Raw genomic sequence first — 13288 nt, 5'->3', positions numbered from 1 at the left:
TGGCACAGTAGATAGAGAATAGGAGCTGGAGTCAGGAAGGTGAGTCTTCTTGAATTCAAATTTAACTTTAGACTCTTCTAGCTGTATGACCCTAAGTAAGTCACTTAACCCATTTACGTTAGTTTCCTCATCTGTAAAATGAACTGGAGAAGGAAGTATCATACCATTCTAAAGTCTTCGCCAAGAAAACCCCAAGTAAAGTCATGAAGAGTCAGACACAACTGAAATGACTGAACAACAACAAACAATTTCCCTTGTTTACCTCAGTAGAAAATCTCACAGCCTATTATAGCCTAACATTATACAAGATAAGCTTACAAATGTGGATGGAACCACTTTCCAAGGAGCAGTTACATGTGACTTCATTTCCAATAGCCATACCAAGATTAATACTCAGGGATGATGCAAGGAACAAATGCAGAATGTTGGACCTTAAGTCAGAAAGACCTGAATTCAAACCCTGCTTCAGATACTGTGTAACCCTGAACAAGTCACTTAACCTATCTCAGCCTCAGTTTCTTCATCTGTAAAATGGGGATAATAATAAATTCTACCTCAGGATCAAATGAGATAACACATTTAAGACACATATATGTTTTGCAAACCCTAGAGCACTATAAAAATTTCACTGATATCCCTTTTATGACTATATTCCCACAATTGTTAAACCCTATAGTTAGCTTAAGGCAAGTGTGGCTATTTCTAGTTTTCTTGAATTCCTAGATCTGGTTGGCAGAAGAAGCCTAACCCTAATTCTACCTCCAATTCTGACTATATTTTCTCAACAAACACACATAGATTGTATATTCTGAGAGTAAAATGTGGTGAAAATTGTAATTTACCTCAATTTTTCCAGGAAGTCACAAATGGATATCAATCCCTGAATGATGGCATAAAAGACTGGTGATTATGGAAGTCCTCAGTTCCCATTTTTCTACTTAAAAATAATATCAGTGTCCTTACAAGTGAAATGAGAGTGCAATGAACCTCTATATCACATGAATATCCACAATTTCTCTTGAATCTCAACTCTCAGCCCCCCTGCCAAATAGTCATGTTTGAAAGGAATGGGGGTGTCCTTGGGAATAAATTAATTGTGTAGTCATAGGTATGGTGTGGAGAATGTGGATTAGCTAAGGCAGAGGTGTCCAGGTTCCCATGCTAAGAAAAACACAATCGGAAGCTACCAAATCAGTGATGCGGGCAGCTGTGAGGAGCTAGATGTTACGATAGAGATAGCAGTGGGACAGGTTGTAATTGGCATCTACTGGCCAGTAGATACGGATAACATGTGGGGTTATCAATGGATGCCCCAAAAGAAAGGGGAAAAAAATGACATGGAGAGCATTTCATGGCAATACCCCTCCAGACCAGCAGAGGGCGAGACCCTGAGTACTGGGATCTAATGCTATTTTGATGATTGGTTGTTTTCGTTTGCTTCAAAGATGGTTCAGAACTGTACAGAGATGTTTTCTTGCTTAAGCAGATTTATTAATACAGTTGCTGGAGGCCCTAGAATCCAGCAGGTCTTGTATGGTTATAGCCTCTCATCTGTGTCAGAGACTGAGAAATTAGATTTCTCCCCCAAAATTTCTGTGGTTTCTTTTTGTGGTGGTGAATGTACTGTTCTGGGAGCATTTAATAAGCTAATAAACTGAGGATCTAATAAATTAAAAAGAGGAGTTAGAAGAATAGCCATGAGTTTTTTAAAAATCATAGAAATATTTCAGACCATTGTTTTTAATGATGCACTAGTTTTATCAGTGTACAGAGCATTAATGGAATTACAACTGTGAAGCACTTTGAATGCTTGGGGAAATGGTGCTAGACAGATATAACATACCAGAAAAATAAAAGCACGAGGTAATGAGAGTTCTGTGCCCTTTCTATTAGAAGAGGTAAAATTGCTTTATTCTTCAAGGTAAACAAAGCCAAATAGGGAAAGCTTAGTGGTGTGACTCTTGGCCTGGTAATTACTAGGGTTTTCCAAGGAATAAATGGAGTATAAACTTATTTACAACAGATAACGTAATCCTTGAGGGGCAGACTGGAATAGTGGATAGAGAGCTGGCCTCAGGGGCAGGAATAATAGAGTTCAAGCCTGTAATCTCACATGCACTTGCTGTGTGACTGTGGACAAGTAACTTAACCTCTCAGTACCCCAGGGAACTCTAGGACTACAAATTGCAGAACAATTGCATTTGCTTTGATGGGCCAATAAAATTACTGATACAAACCAAAGCCCATTAACCTCAAATGTTTACCTTGCTCAGAGTGAAAGTGTAGCATTTACTTCATCTTCACCATGAACATTTCAGCTGCCTTTAGGACAGTTTCCTGTTACTAATAATAAGAGTTAGCATTTATGTACCACTTTAAGGTTTGCAAAGTGATTATACATACATACATACGTATATATATATATATATATATGTATATATATATGTATACACATAATCACACACACGTAATATATGTATATACATTGTTGTAGAGATTTTATGAGGATTAAATGAAATTTCTCTCTCTCTTCACACACACACACACACACACACACACACACACACACACACACACACACAAGTATGTGTTATATGTATATGGGCAACTCACTTAAAATAGCCTTAGTTTCCTCATTTGTAAAAATAGGACTGAAAATAGCATTACCTCGAAGAGATTTTGTGAGGATCAAATGAGATTATATACACATATATGTATGTATGTACACGCATGTGTGTGTAGCCCAGGGCCACATAACTAGTAAGTGGCTAAGTCACTATTTGAATCCAGTCTTACTGACTCCTAGGTGTCTATACTACCTATCTGTAACAGACATTTTAAAGAAAATAAAATAACAATGACCATGACAAAAACATCAATCAATAGAACAATAAACATTTATTAAATGCCTACTATGTGCCAAGCACTGCACTAAGAACTAGTGATAGAAAAAGAGGCAAAAGGCAGTCCTTGCCCTTAAGGAGCTTAGAATCCAATGGGGAAGACAACATGAAAACAAATGCATACAAAGTGAACTATATGGAGGATAAACTGGAAATAATTCAAAGAGGGAAAGCACTGGAATTAAGAGGGGTTAGAGATGGCTAGAATGTAGAGGTAGGTAGGTAGAAGGTGGGCTTTGAGTTGTGACTTAAATGAGGCTAGGGAGATCAGCAGTCAAAGCAGAGAGAATCTAGGCTTGGGGGACAGCCAGAGAAAAATGCCTGGAGCAGAAGGATGGAGTGTCTTGTTCATGGAATAGGCAGGAGGCCGGTATCACTGATTGAAAGAGTATGTGTTGGGAGTAAAGTATCAGAAGACTGGAAAGGTAGAAAGGGGCTAGGATATGAAGGGCTTTGAATGCCAAGCAATTGCATTTTGTATTTGTTCTTGGAGTTAATAGGAGTAATAGGAAGCCATTGGAGTTTATTGAGCAGGGGAATGACATGATTTAGGAAATGACATGTTTTAGGAAAACATCCATTATTTATATAATTTCTCTTGTTATGATGTCAAGTTTCCTGCAAATGGTTGCAGAATTTCCTGAACTTCTTTTAAATCAAACACTACCATGATTTAATGGGATGCTTTAAAAAATTTATATTCATCTAGGCTTGCAAATAACTTTTCTATAAGAAAATTATAGCATCTCTCTTGCATGTAGTTTGTTTGTACATAGGTGTTTGCATGTTGTCTCCCTCATTAGACTGTGAGCTCCTTGAAAGGAGGGACCATTTTTCTTCCTTTCTTTGTATCCCTAATACTTAGCACAGTGCCTGCCACTTAGTAGGCACTTCATAGATGCTTGTTGACTTGATGTCTTTTTCAGATGACTGTTTGGCATGATGAACCCCTCTGTGGTTCTCTTAACCTTGGATCCACCTAATTTTTCAGGTCTTTGCTTATTAGTCAGTCACTAGTCAGCGAATAAATGTTTGTTAAAATTCCTACTATGTAGCAGACATTGGTGGTAAGTACTGAATGTTAAAAAAGGGTGAAAGACAACCCCTGCCCTCAAGGAGCTCACCATTTAATGGGAGATATGACAAGGAAACATATGTACAAACAAACTATATATACACAAGTTAAATAAGAAATAACTAAAAGAGGCAAGGCACTAGAATTAAGAGGGATTGAGAAAGGCTTCCTATAGAAGATAGGATAGAAGATTGGATGTTTATGGTTTCTAATAACCAGCTCCCTCTTCCCAGGAAGCAAAGTGTCACTTGCCTCTATCTTGGGTAGTCCTCAATAACTAATCCTTCATCTGCCGCCACCTAGTGGTCAGCTACAACAACATGCATAGTAGCAAATCAGTGCTTTTAAGGAGAGTGTTCCAGGCATTTCTAATAAGAGAACTGAATAAATCTTGTATTCAAGCCCAGCTCCATTTAAGATACCATATAAAAGAAAATAACAGCAATAAAAATAGGGAAAAGTAGAGTTCATGTCACAGAAAAAAACAGCAGAAGAAAACAAACACACACAAAAAGACATCCCAATACAATGAATACATATTATGAGGTAAAGGTAAAGGAGAACTCACTCCATCCCACAACACACACAAAAGAAATAATTCTGCAACAAATAGACCAAAATGAGGAGGGAACAGCCTCAGGACCTTGAAGAGTAATTTAGATACATTAGATTGTGGGTTTTTTTTGAGAGCAGGGACTGTCTTTGCCTCTTTTTGTATCCCCAGAACTTAGTACAGTGCCTGGAACATAGTAGACACTTAGCAAATGTTTATTGATTGATTGATAGAAGTTTGAAAAAAGAAATCAGGACAGACAGTAGAGTTGTTAAGGAAATATTCACAAAACAAACCAGAGAACCAAGTGTCTTATGGTTCTTAGCCTGGAGTCCATGAACCTGTTTGTTGGTTTTTTGATTGATAATTAGTTTTTTTTTGTAATCCAATAACTTAATTTTATGCATGTAAAGATGATTCTGAGAAGGAGTCCACGTGTTTCACCAAACTGCCAAAGGGGCCCATGACACCAAAATAGTTTGCTAGTTCCTAGCAAAAGAAATCACTGAAGGAGTAGACACTGAAAAGGAAATTGGCAGAATCAGAACTCAAAAATGCCAAGCTGAGACAAAGAATATCAGAACAAAATCAAGACAAGAAAATCAAGGCAGGAAAAAACAAAATAAGTAAAAAAACCTAATGTTGGAGAGGGGGTAAGATAATATAGATGACTTTTTTTTATATCACTGAGCTTGAGGGGACAGGAATGTTGCCATATGTAAATTTGTGGAAAGACGCGGAGATATTTAGTGTAAAGAAGGCAATCATCAGGGTTTTTTAAATAATAATTTTAATATTTTTATAAACAATCCACAAAATAGAAAATCTGCTTGGTAAACACTAGACTATCTATTTAAGCCATTGTATCTGGTTGTATGGCAGAGTTAATTCAGCTGAAGTAGAGGAAAGAACACCAGACTTGGAATCAAAAGACATGGGTCTGCATCCTGGCACTGGCATTACAGGTATCCACTAGGCCAGTCATGCCATTTCCCTTCTGGGCCACAGTTTGCTCATCTGTCAAATGGTGATAATAAAATCTATTTAACAGAGGGCTGGCATGGAGATAATCCCTATGAGCATATGCAGGATGCCATTAATACACTTCCCTATATGGAGGACTCTAGGGTGACTGCTTCTGGTAGTGAGGATATATAATGCAAGTGAAATGGAGGGCTATAGAACATACAAGGTATTCAATTAGTGGTTCTATTCTGCTGACCACATAATAAGAAGGAGCCTATTTGATTGACTGAAAGTACATTAAAAAGACACTAGCCGAGTAGAGGCTCAACCTCCCTTGGATTTGACTTCTCCCTGCCTGATGGTGTTCTCTTCATGCACAAGTCAGGACAAGACCCTAGTGATGTTATTGACCCTTTTCTAAAACTAAGGACAAAGTTCTGGTGAGAAAAGAGAGATAACACTGTAAGGGAAAAGGTCTTAGGCACCCCTCATGGAGGTCAACATGTGGCCTGTGAATACAGGTCTCAGTTTTTTGCCTTGACATTTGTTTGTTCATTTTAGATGAATGAGTTTAATGTGGAGGCTATGACCTCATGAGTTTCAAAATGTTAGGAGAGTGACTCAGTCCAAGAGCCTGAGAGTTGAGTCTGTTCCAGGTTTTGCAATCTTCCAAACAGTGATGACCCGAGGAACAAATGACAACCTTTGGGACCCAGCCCAGTTGTAGCTGAAATGAGGAGTCACCTAGGATTGATGACCTGAAGCCACATTTGGATATGAACTTGGCAGGACCGATGCTATGTCGAAACTCTACTAAGTCTGAGATCACTCTCCCCAAGGACTGAGGTGGTATAAAGTGGAGTGTGTCCTCAAGGTATTGGGTGGGAAATGTTTGTATTTCCATTCTTGCTAATATTCAATGAATATATTCTTTTGTAAAAGCTAATTGATGCTACTTGGTTACATGAGATTGGGATGCTAGTAATGGAGACTCAAGCTGAAAGTAATAGAGAAAAGACATCTCAGTTCCTCAGAGTTCTAGTTATTTAACAAGAGGCTCTGCTGATAATTCTATGTGTGACCTTCATATTTATTAAGTGTACATTTTGCACTTGTTTACCTATGTACATGTTATGTCTCCTCACCTGACCCCAATAGAATATAAGCTTCATGCAGGTAAGGACTGCTTATTTCATCTTTGAATCCTCAGTCCCTTCACCATGATCTATGTCTGGCACTTGATAGTTGCTTAATAAATTACTCCCCCTCCCCAAAGTAATGTGAGAAGTCTCTTTGCAAAGGTTGAGTGGAGGGGGATCCACAGCTATGGAACATGGAAAAAAGTTTCAGATTTTTAAAAAATATTGATCAGTCTGGGTTTTCTTCTTCTTACTCTTTTTTTTTCCTTTAGAAAATTCTTTGTATATTATAAGCAATGACTTTCTGGGAGGAGTAAGCAGAGACAAAGAAGAAAAAAAATTATCTTTTTTTTTTGCGGGGTGATATGATGATTTACTTAAAGAACACTAAAGGGTCGATTAAAATTACTTGAAACAGTGAATTCAACAAGTTTTCTGGTTATAAAATAAATCCGCATAAATCACTCAGTATCAGGGTGGATCCAGGTTGTAGCCCTGGTTACAATCTAAGGAAGGTGCTGAGGGGTGTCCAAGCAGTCTGGTCCTGAACCACAGGAGAAGACAAGATCAAGCATTTTCTGTAAAAGATGGAACCTAGTCTTAGCTTTCACACTCAGGACCAACAACAGCTTACCCACACTATTTCTGAGTATAAGAGAGGAGTCTGACTCCAGTACAAGTCTCCTTCCCAGGCACTGAGACTTATAATATGATCAAACTAAAGAAAACATCAACTACTATGAAAAAAATACCTTGGACAGAGAAATGCCCAAGAGGTAAAATCTGAAGAAGAGAGTAATCCTAAAGCAAATACAAGAAGATCCTCCGAGGAAAAACATATCCTGGCCACAAGGGTTATAAGAGTAACCTGAAAGAAATGAGATAAAAAATGGAATAGCTATAGAGGGAAGAATGGCAAGCAGAATTTGTACCTTAGAATGCATGATGGGAATCCTTACCCAATAACTAGGTGTCCTTAAAATCATAATTGACCAAACAGAAAACAATGACTCAATGAGAAAAAGAAATTATTAAAACAAGATTAGAAAAAAAGAAGATGTAAGAAAGATAATATTAAAAGCAATTGATCAACGAAACAGGTCAAGGAGAGATAATCTAAGAATCACTATACTATTTGGAGATCTGTAACAACAATGTTGCTAGCAGTTACTGTGACTCAGTAAGACCAATGCACCACCGCACAGAAGGGCTGCTAGCACAGGTTCTTTGATCTGTTTTTCTAAGGAAAGCAACTTTAAAGGGTTATCAATCTCACTTTAATCAAACATACATATATAATTCACTTAGTTCAGAGGGAAAAGACAGCACCTTGAACTTCAGAGCAAATACAAATAGAAATTACAGAGACCATATAAACAGAGCTAATGATGCAAACCAGACTATCCACAGCAATACATAGTTACCAGGGAAGCACCAACATCTAGTTTTTATTCAAAGCCAGGGGCCTCCAGTGGCTACCCAGAACCTCCACACCAACACTCTTCCAGTGAATGAGAGCCCCAAACAAAATATTGACCCCTGAGTTTATATGCCCTTCTTAGGGCCTGAAGGCTTCACACCTAATCAGCAAAAGGGTATGGGCCTGGGGCTTTGCACTTAGTAAGACTTAATCAAAGGCACTTGATTGCTTTAGCATTCCAAAAGAGAAAACAGTAAAAAAAGTCCCACCTTAATTAATGTTACAAGATGATGATAAAAAAGCTTGGATATCATATTTTTAAAAATTATAAATGAAAACTGTCCAGATCTCTTAAAATTAGAGGGCAAAGTTAAAAAAGAAAGAAAAGAATAACCACATTCTGAAAGAAATCCTAAATGAAAACTCTTGGGAGCATCACAGTTAAAATCTAGGGCTTCTAAGACAAATTTAAAACTACTACAAGCAGCCCTCCCCCGCAAAGGAGTTCAAGTACAAAGCAGTTGTAATCAGGATCCCACAAGAATTTGCACCTGCCACCATAAATAACAGGAGTGTTGAGAATCTGATATTCCAAAAGGCAAAAGATAAAAAGCTTATCACCAATAATAACCTGTTTGGTTATTTGGTGAAGCTCAGTATAATTCTACAGGAGGGAAATAGATCTTTAATTAAATAGATGATTTCAAAACATTCCTGATGAAAAGGCTAGAACTGAGTAAATATTTTGCAATAGAAATGCAGGAATCCAGAGAAACAGAAAAGTCCACACATTTGTTCAACTGGAAAGGGACTTTGTTGAGATACATATAATTAGGATATGATCCAGATTGTCTCCTCAGGTCCTGAGGAAGAACCCTGTGATAATCCCTAGGGAAAGCTGTACAGACCATAGGACTTCCAGAGGAAGACCAAGTGGTAGCCCCCCTTAATCTGTGGGGATCACAGGGCCTCCTAGGGGTCAGACCCGAAGGAGGACCCAAGTGATGGCCCCTTAGGACGGTGGTAAGATCACAAGGCTCCTGAGACAGGGCCGGAAGTCCCAAGTGATGTCCCCTTAAGAAGGCTGTGCAGACCACAGGGTTCCCCAGGAAAATCTCAAGTGGTCACCCTCTAAACACTGCAGTGGGGATCACAGGACTCCCCAAGGCAGGATCGGGAAGTAAGCCCAAGACAGGCTTCCGCTGCTCATTGCTTTGCTTTGCTTTGCTTTCCTTTGCTTTCTTTTCCTTAACCTTAGGAAAATCCATGTGATTTGCCCATTCTCACCTAAAGAACTCAGGACCAGAGTGGGCAGATGAAGGCATTTTATTACGTTCCTTGAGAGAGCTGGTGTAGTGCTCCCTGGAACACTCACAGTGATACAGCTGCAGGAGCAAGGGTAACCATTCCCTCCACTCCTGCTAGAGTTATGGTTAGTTTACAATCTTTATTTTTTACATAGTTTCCTAGGTTATACAGTTTATATAGGTAGGATAATAAGGCTACAGAAGCAGAAGTGAAGTTAATTAGATTTTCCTGGTCTTAGTTTAGGATTAAACTACATTCTTTTACTTCCCCTACTTTCCCTCTTTAACATATGCAAATTATGCAAATCAGTAGGCCTGGATTCTTGACCCAGATCAGACCCTAGATAAGCTTGAACTGGTTCAACCTGGTTTGGCCTCTCTAATTCCCCTGACTGCCTTCTCAAAAAGCACACGCATGCGTACAAACCTCTGACCTCTCACCTGACCGACCTTGAGGCCTGATTTCTGCTAAAGCTGGGGTAGGGGAGGGGGAAGTACACCTTTAGTTCTGTGGAAACAAAACTCCTCCTCCCATTTCTTACATATAGAATTAGAAAAAATTTTTAAATTCATATGAATGATTAAAGGGCCAAGAATCTCAAACGAAGTAATGAAAAAGATTGGGAAACAAGTCAGCCTAGAAGTACTAAGTCTCAAACTATGCTACAATCATCAAAATAATTTAGTAGAGGTTTAAAAAATAGAAAGGTTTATTAGTGGAACAAATTAGGTATGCAACAGATGGAAGCAGATGGACAGAGTATTAAATAAACCCAGAGCCCCCAGTTATAGGGATGAAGATTTATTTGACAAAAAGTGCTTGGAAAACTGGAAAGTATTCTAGAAGAAATTAGGCACAGATCAACATCTCACACAGGATGTCAAGGTAAGCTCCAAAAGCTTACTTGATTTAGACACAAAAACTGACAAAAAGTAGAGGAACAAGGAAGAAATTATCTTTCAGATCTATGGATAGCAGAAGAATTCATGACTAGACAAGGGAGAGAGATGCTCACAGAAGATAAAATGGTCAATTTTAATTATATAAAATTTAAGTATTTTTTTTTGCCCCAAACCAAAATCTATGCAGTTAAAATTTGAAACAGGTAACTGGTGAAAAACCCAACAACTTTGCAACAAGTTTCTCTGACAAAAGTCCCATATTCAAGATATGCAAAGAACTGATTCAAATTTATAAGACTAAGACATTTCCCAAAAGATAAATCGTCAAAGGATACAAAATGGTAATTTTCAAAGGAAGAAACCCTTGCTATCAACAACTAGATGAAAAAATGCTTCAAATCACTAATAATTAGAGAATTGCAAATTAAAGTAACTCTGAGATTTTACTGTACACCCATCAGATTGACAAAGACGACAGAGGAAAATGACAAATGTTGGAGGGGCTGTTGGGAAAAAGGACACAATAAAAATGTACTGTTGATAGGGCTGTGAATTGGCCCACGTATTCTGGAAAGCAATTTGGGACTATGTCTCCCTAACTCATTATGTATACATCTACCCCAAAGATATCATGCATATATGTGTGTGTGTATAATGTATATGCACACAAAATATTTATAGCAGCCTTTTCCCTAGTAGCTCAAAATTGGAAACTAAAGAGGTACCCACCTCTTGGGGAATGGCTAAAGAAATTATGGTACATGAATATAATGTGATATTATTGAGTAATAAGATATGGTGAAATGGACAATTTCAGAGGGGAAACTTGGAAGACTTCTGTCAGCTGAGGCAGACTAAGTGAGAACTAGAACAATTTATTCAGTGACAATAATAATATAAAGAAAAATATCTTTGAAAGGTCTAATCAATAGGATGATAATTCTACCAGAGGACCGAAGATGAAGCATGTTATCTACCTCCTGCCAGAGACATGGTGGACTTAGTGTAGAATGAAACATAAGTTTTTGTACACGACTGATGTGGGAATGTGTTTTGCTTGTTTGTACATATTTGTTAAGACAATCTTATATATTTTTGAATTGTTCAATTGGTGGGAGAGTGATAGTAAGATAAAATAAATGCTTGTTGATTCAAAAAGTAACTTTTAAAGTAAAAAAACCCTCCCTGATTTATCATTTGACTCTCTGTGATCACCTCTCTAATGGGGGCCAAATACATTTATTTCCTCCCTCCAAACCTGAACTTATTAGAAAAGATCTTTTTTTCTATTACGGCATGCTAGGGTCTTGACCAGCAAGTTTCCCTATCTCAGTACACAATGATGAGGCAGGAGCAATGATGGTTATAACTCCGATTTATTGACAGACATTATCCAGTTTTATAGGGTTTTGCACTACATAAGCAGAAGCAGGTGTTCAAGGGGATGAAAGCATGGGAAAAAAGATGTGCTTCAGTAATCTATTGTTGCACTTAGATTAGTAGTGATATCTAGTGGGAAGAATCTGGATTATAGTAAACTATGCTGCCTACAAGCGTATGGGAAAACTAGGGCTGTGGTAAGGTGGTTTCCATAGGAGTATGGGAACAGGAGGGGAGTGCTATCCTACAGTATCTACGGAGGCATGGGAAGGCTCGGGCAGGATACAAACTGGTATCAATACTGTATGAGCTATGTGAGGTACGGGGCAGGATGCCCTTGTAAAGTATCCAAGAAGTTCCCATTAATTAAAGCATGTTTGTGTTAGGCACTGGTTCAAGAGCATTCGGTAATGGCCAGCTGGGTTCCTCCTACTGGGCTTGTGAGTCCTTGGTGGATGGACTCTGCCTGCATGAGAAAGGATGGCTATCAGAGCAAGAGAGGGGTGCTGTTAAGGGGGGCTGTTAGGGATGGAAGTCTTTCCTCCGGGCGCCTACTGTTCCAACTCCTACCAAGCCTGTCTGGCTTTACCCAGGAAACAGGCTAAGCGCTAGGGTCCGAGCAGCCCCGGGGTCAGCACTAACTCCCTATAACAGCACAAAATTACAATACTCTAACTTTGTGGTAGGTGGTATGAAAGGTAGGTAACCTCTGTTGTAGGTGGTATGAAACCCTTCCCTCTAAACTCTGACCACTCCTCAGTCTCCTATTTCTATTCATGTGTTAGACTCTATCCATGTATATCCCTCAAGGCTCTGTTCTGGTCTTTCTTTTTCTTCCCTGTCTATGCCCTTGCTCTCAGAGAGATTGTCTCTATGCTGATGACTTCCAAATCTTCATATCCTTCCCAATGCCCCTCTGAGTCCCTGTTCTGTAACACTAAATACCTACTAGACAGTTTGACCTGGACGGCTGTAGCCATTTCAAACTCAACTGTTTACATTTATCCCCCATCTGCCCACCCACCCCTCTTCCAAACATCCCCCTTTCTGTCGAGGAGAGTACCATCCTTCCATTTACCCAGTCTTTCTGATTCTAGCTTTCCCCGTGTCCAATCTGTTCTTCACAGAGTTGCCAAAATGAACTTATTAAGGGGCAAGTCTGACCATATTCTTTTGCTCAAGAATTTTCAGTTTGTATTTACTCTAAGATAAAATACCAACTCTCTAGACTCCAGCCTACCTTAGTTTTCTGTACTTAATTCACATCACCGTCCTCCACACCCTATGTGTTCTAGCTAAACTAGCATGCTTTTTGTTCCCCCAAACTCAGTGTTCTATTGCCAATATCTTTGTTATTTCATACATTAATTCCCATGCTTGGAACATACTCTCTCATCTCTTCCTCTTAGCATCCTCAGTTTCCCTCAGGACTTGACTCAGTGAACTGGGCATCAGGAAAATCCTCTTGTAGGAGGTGGTATTTGATCTAAGCCTTAAAGTCAGCTAGTTCTAAGTCACAGAAATGAGGCAGCTGGTGGAGCAATGGATAGAGCACTGGCCCTGGAGTCAGGAAGATCTGAATTCAAATCCAACCCTCGATGCTTGCTAGTTTTGTGACTGTGGGCAAAGCACTTAACTTCTA

Source organism: Trichosurus vulpecula, chromosome 4 (assembly GCF_011100635.1).
Source record: "Trichosurus vulpecula isolate mTriVul1 chromosome 4, mTriVul1.pri, whole genome shotgun sequence".
Taxonomy (NCBI): Eukaryota; Metazoa; Chordata; class Mammalia; order Diprotodontia; family Phalangeridae; genus Trichosurus; species Trichosurus vulpecula.
The sequence above is the reverse complement of the archived record's forward strand: the minus strand, read 5'-3'. Positions refer to the sequence as shown.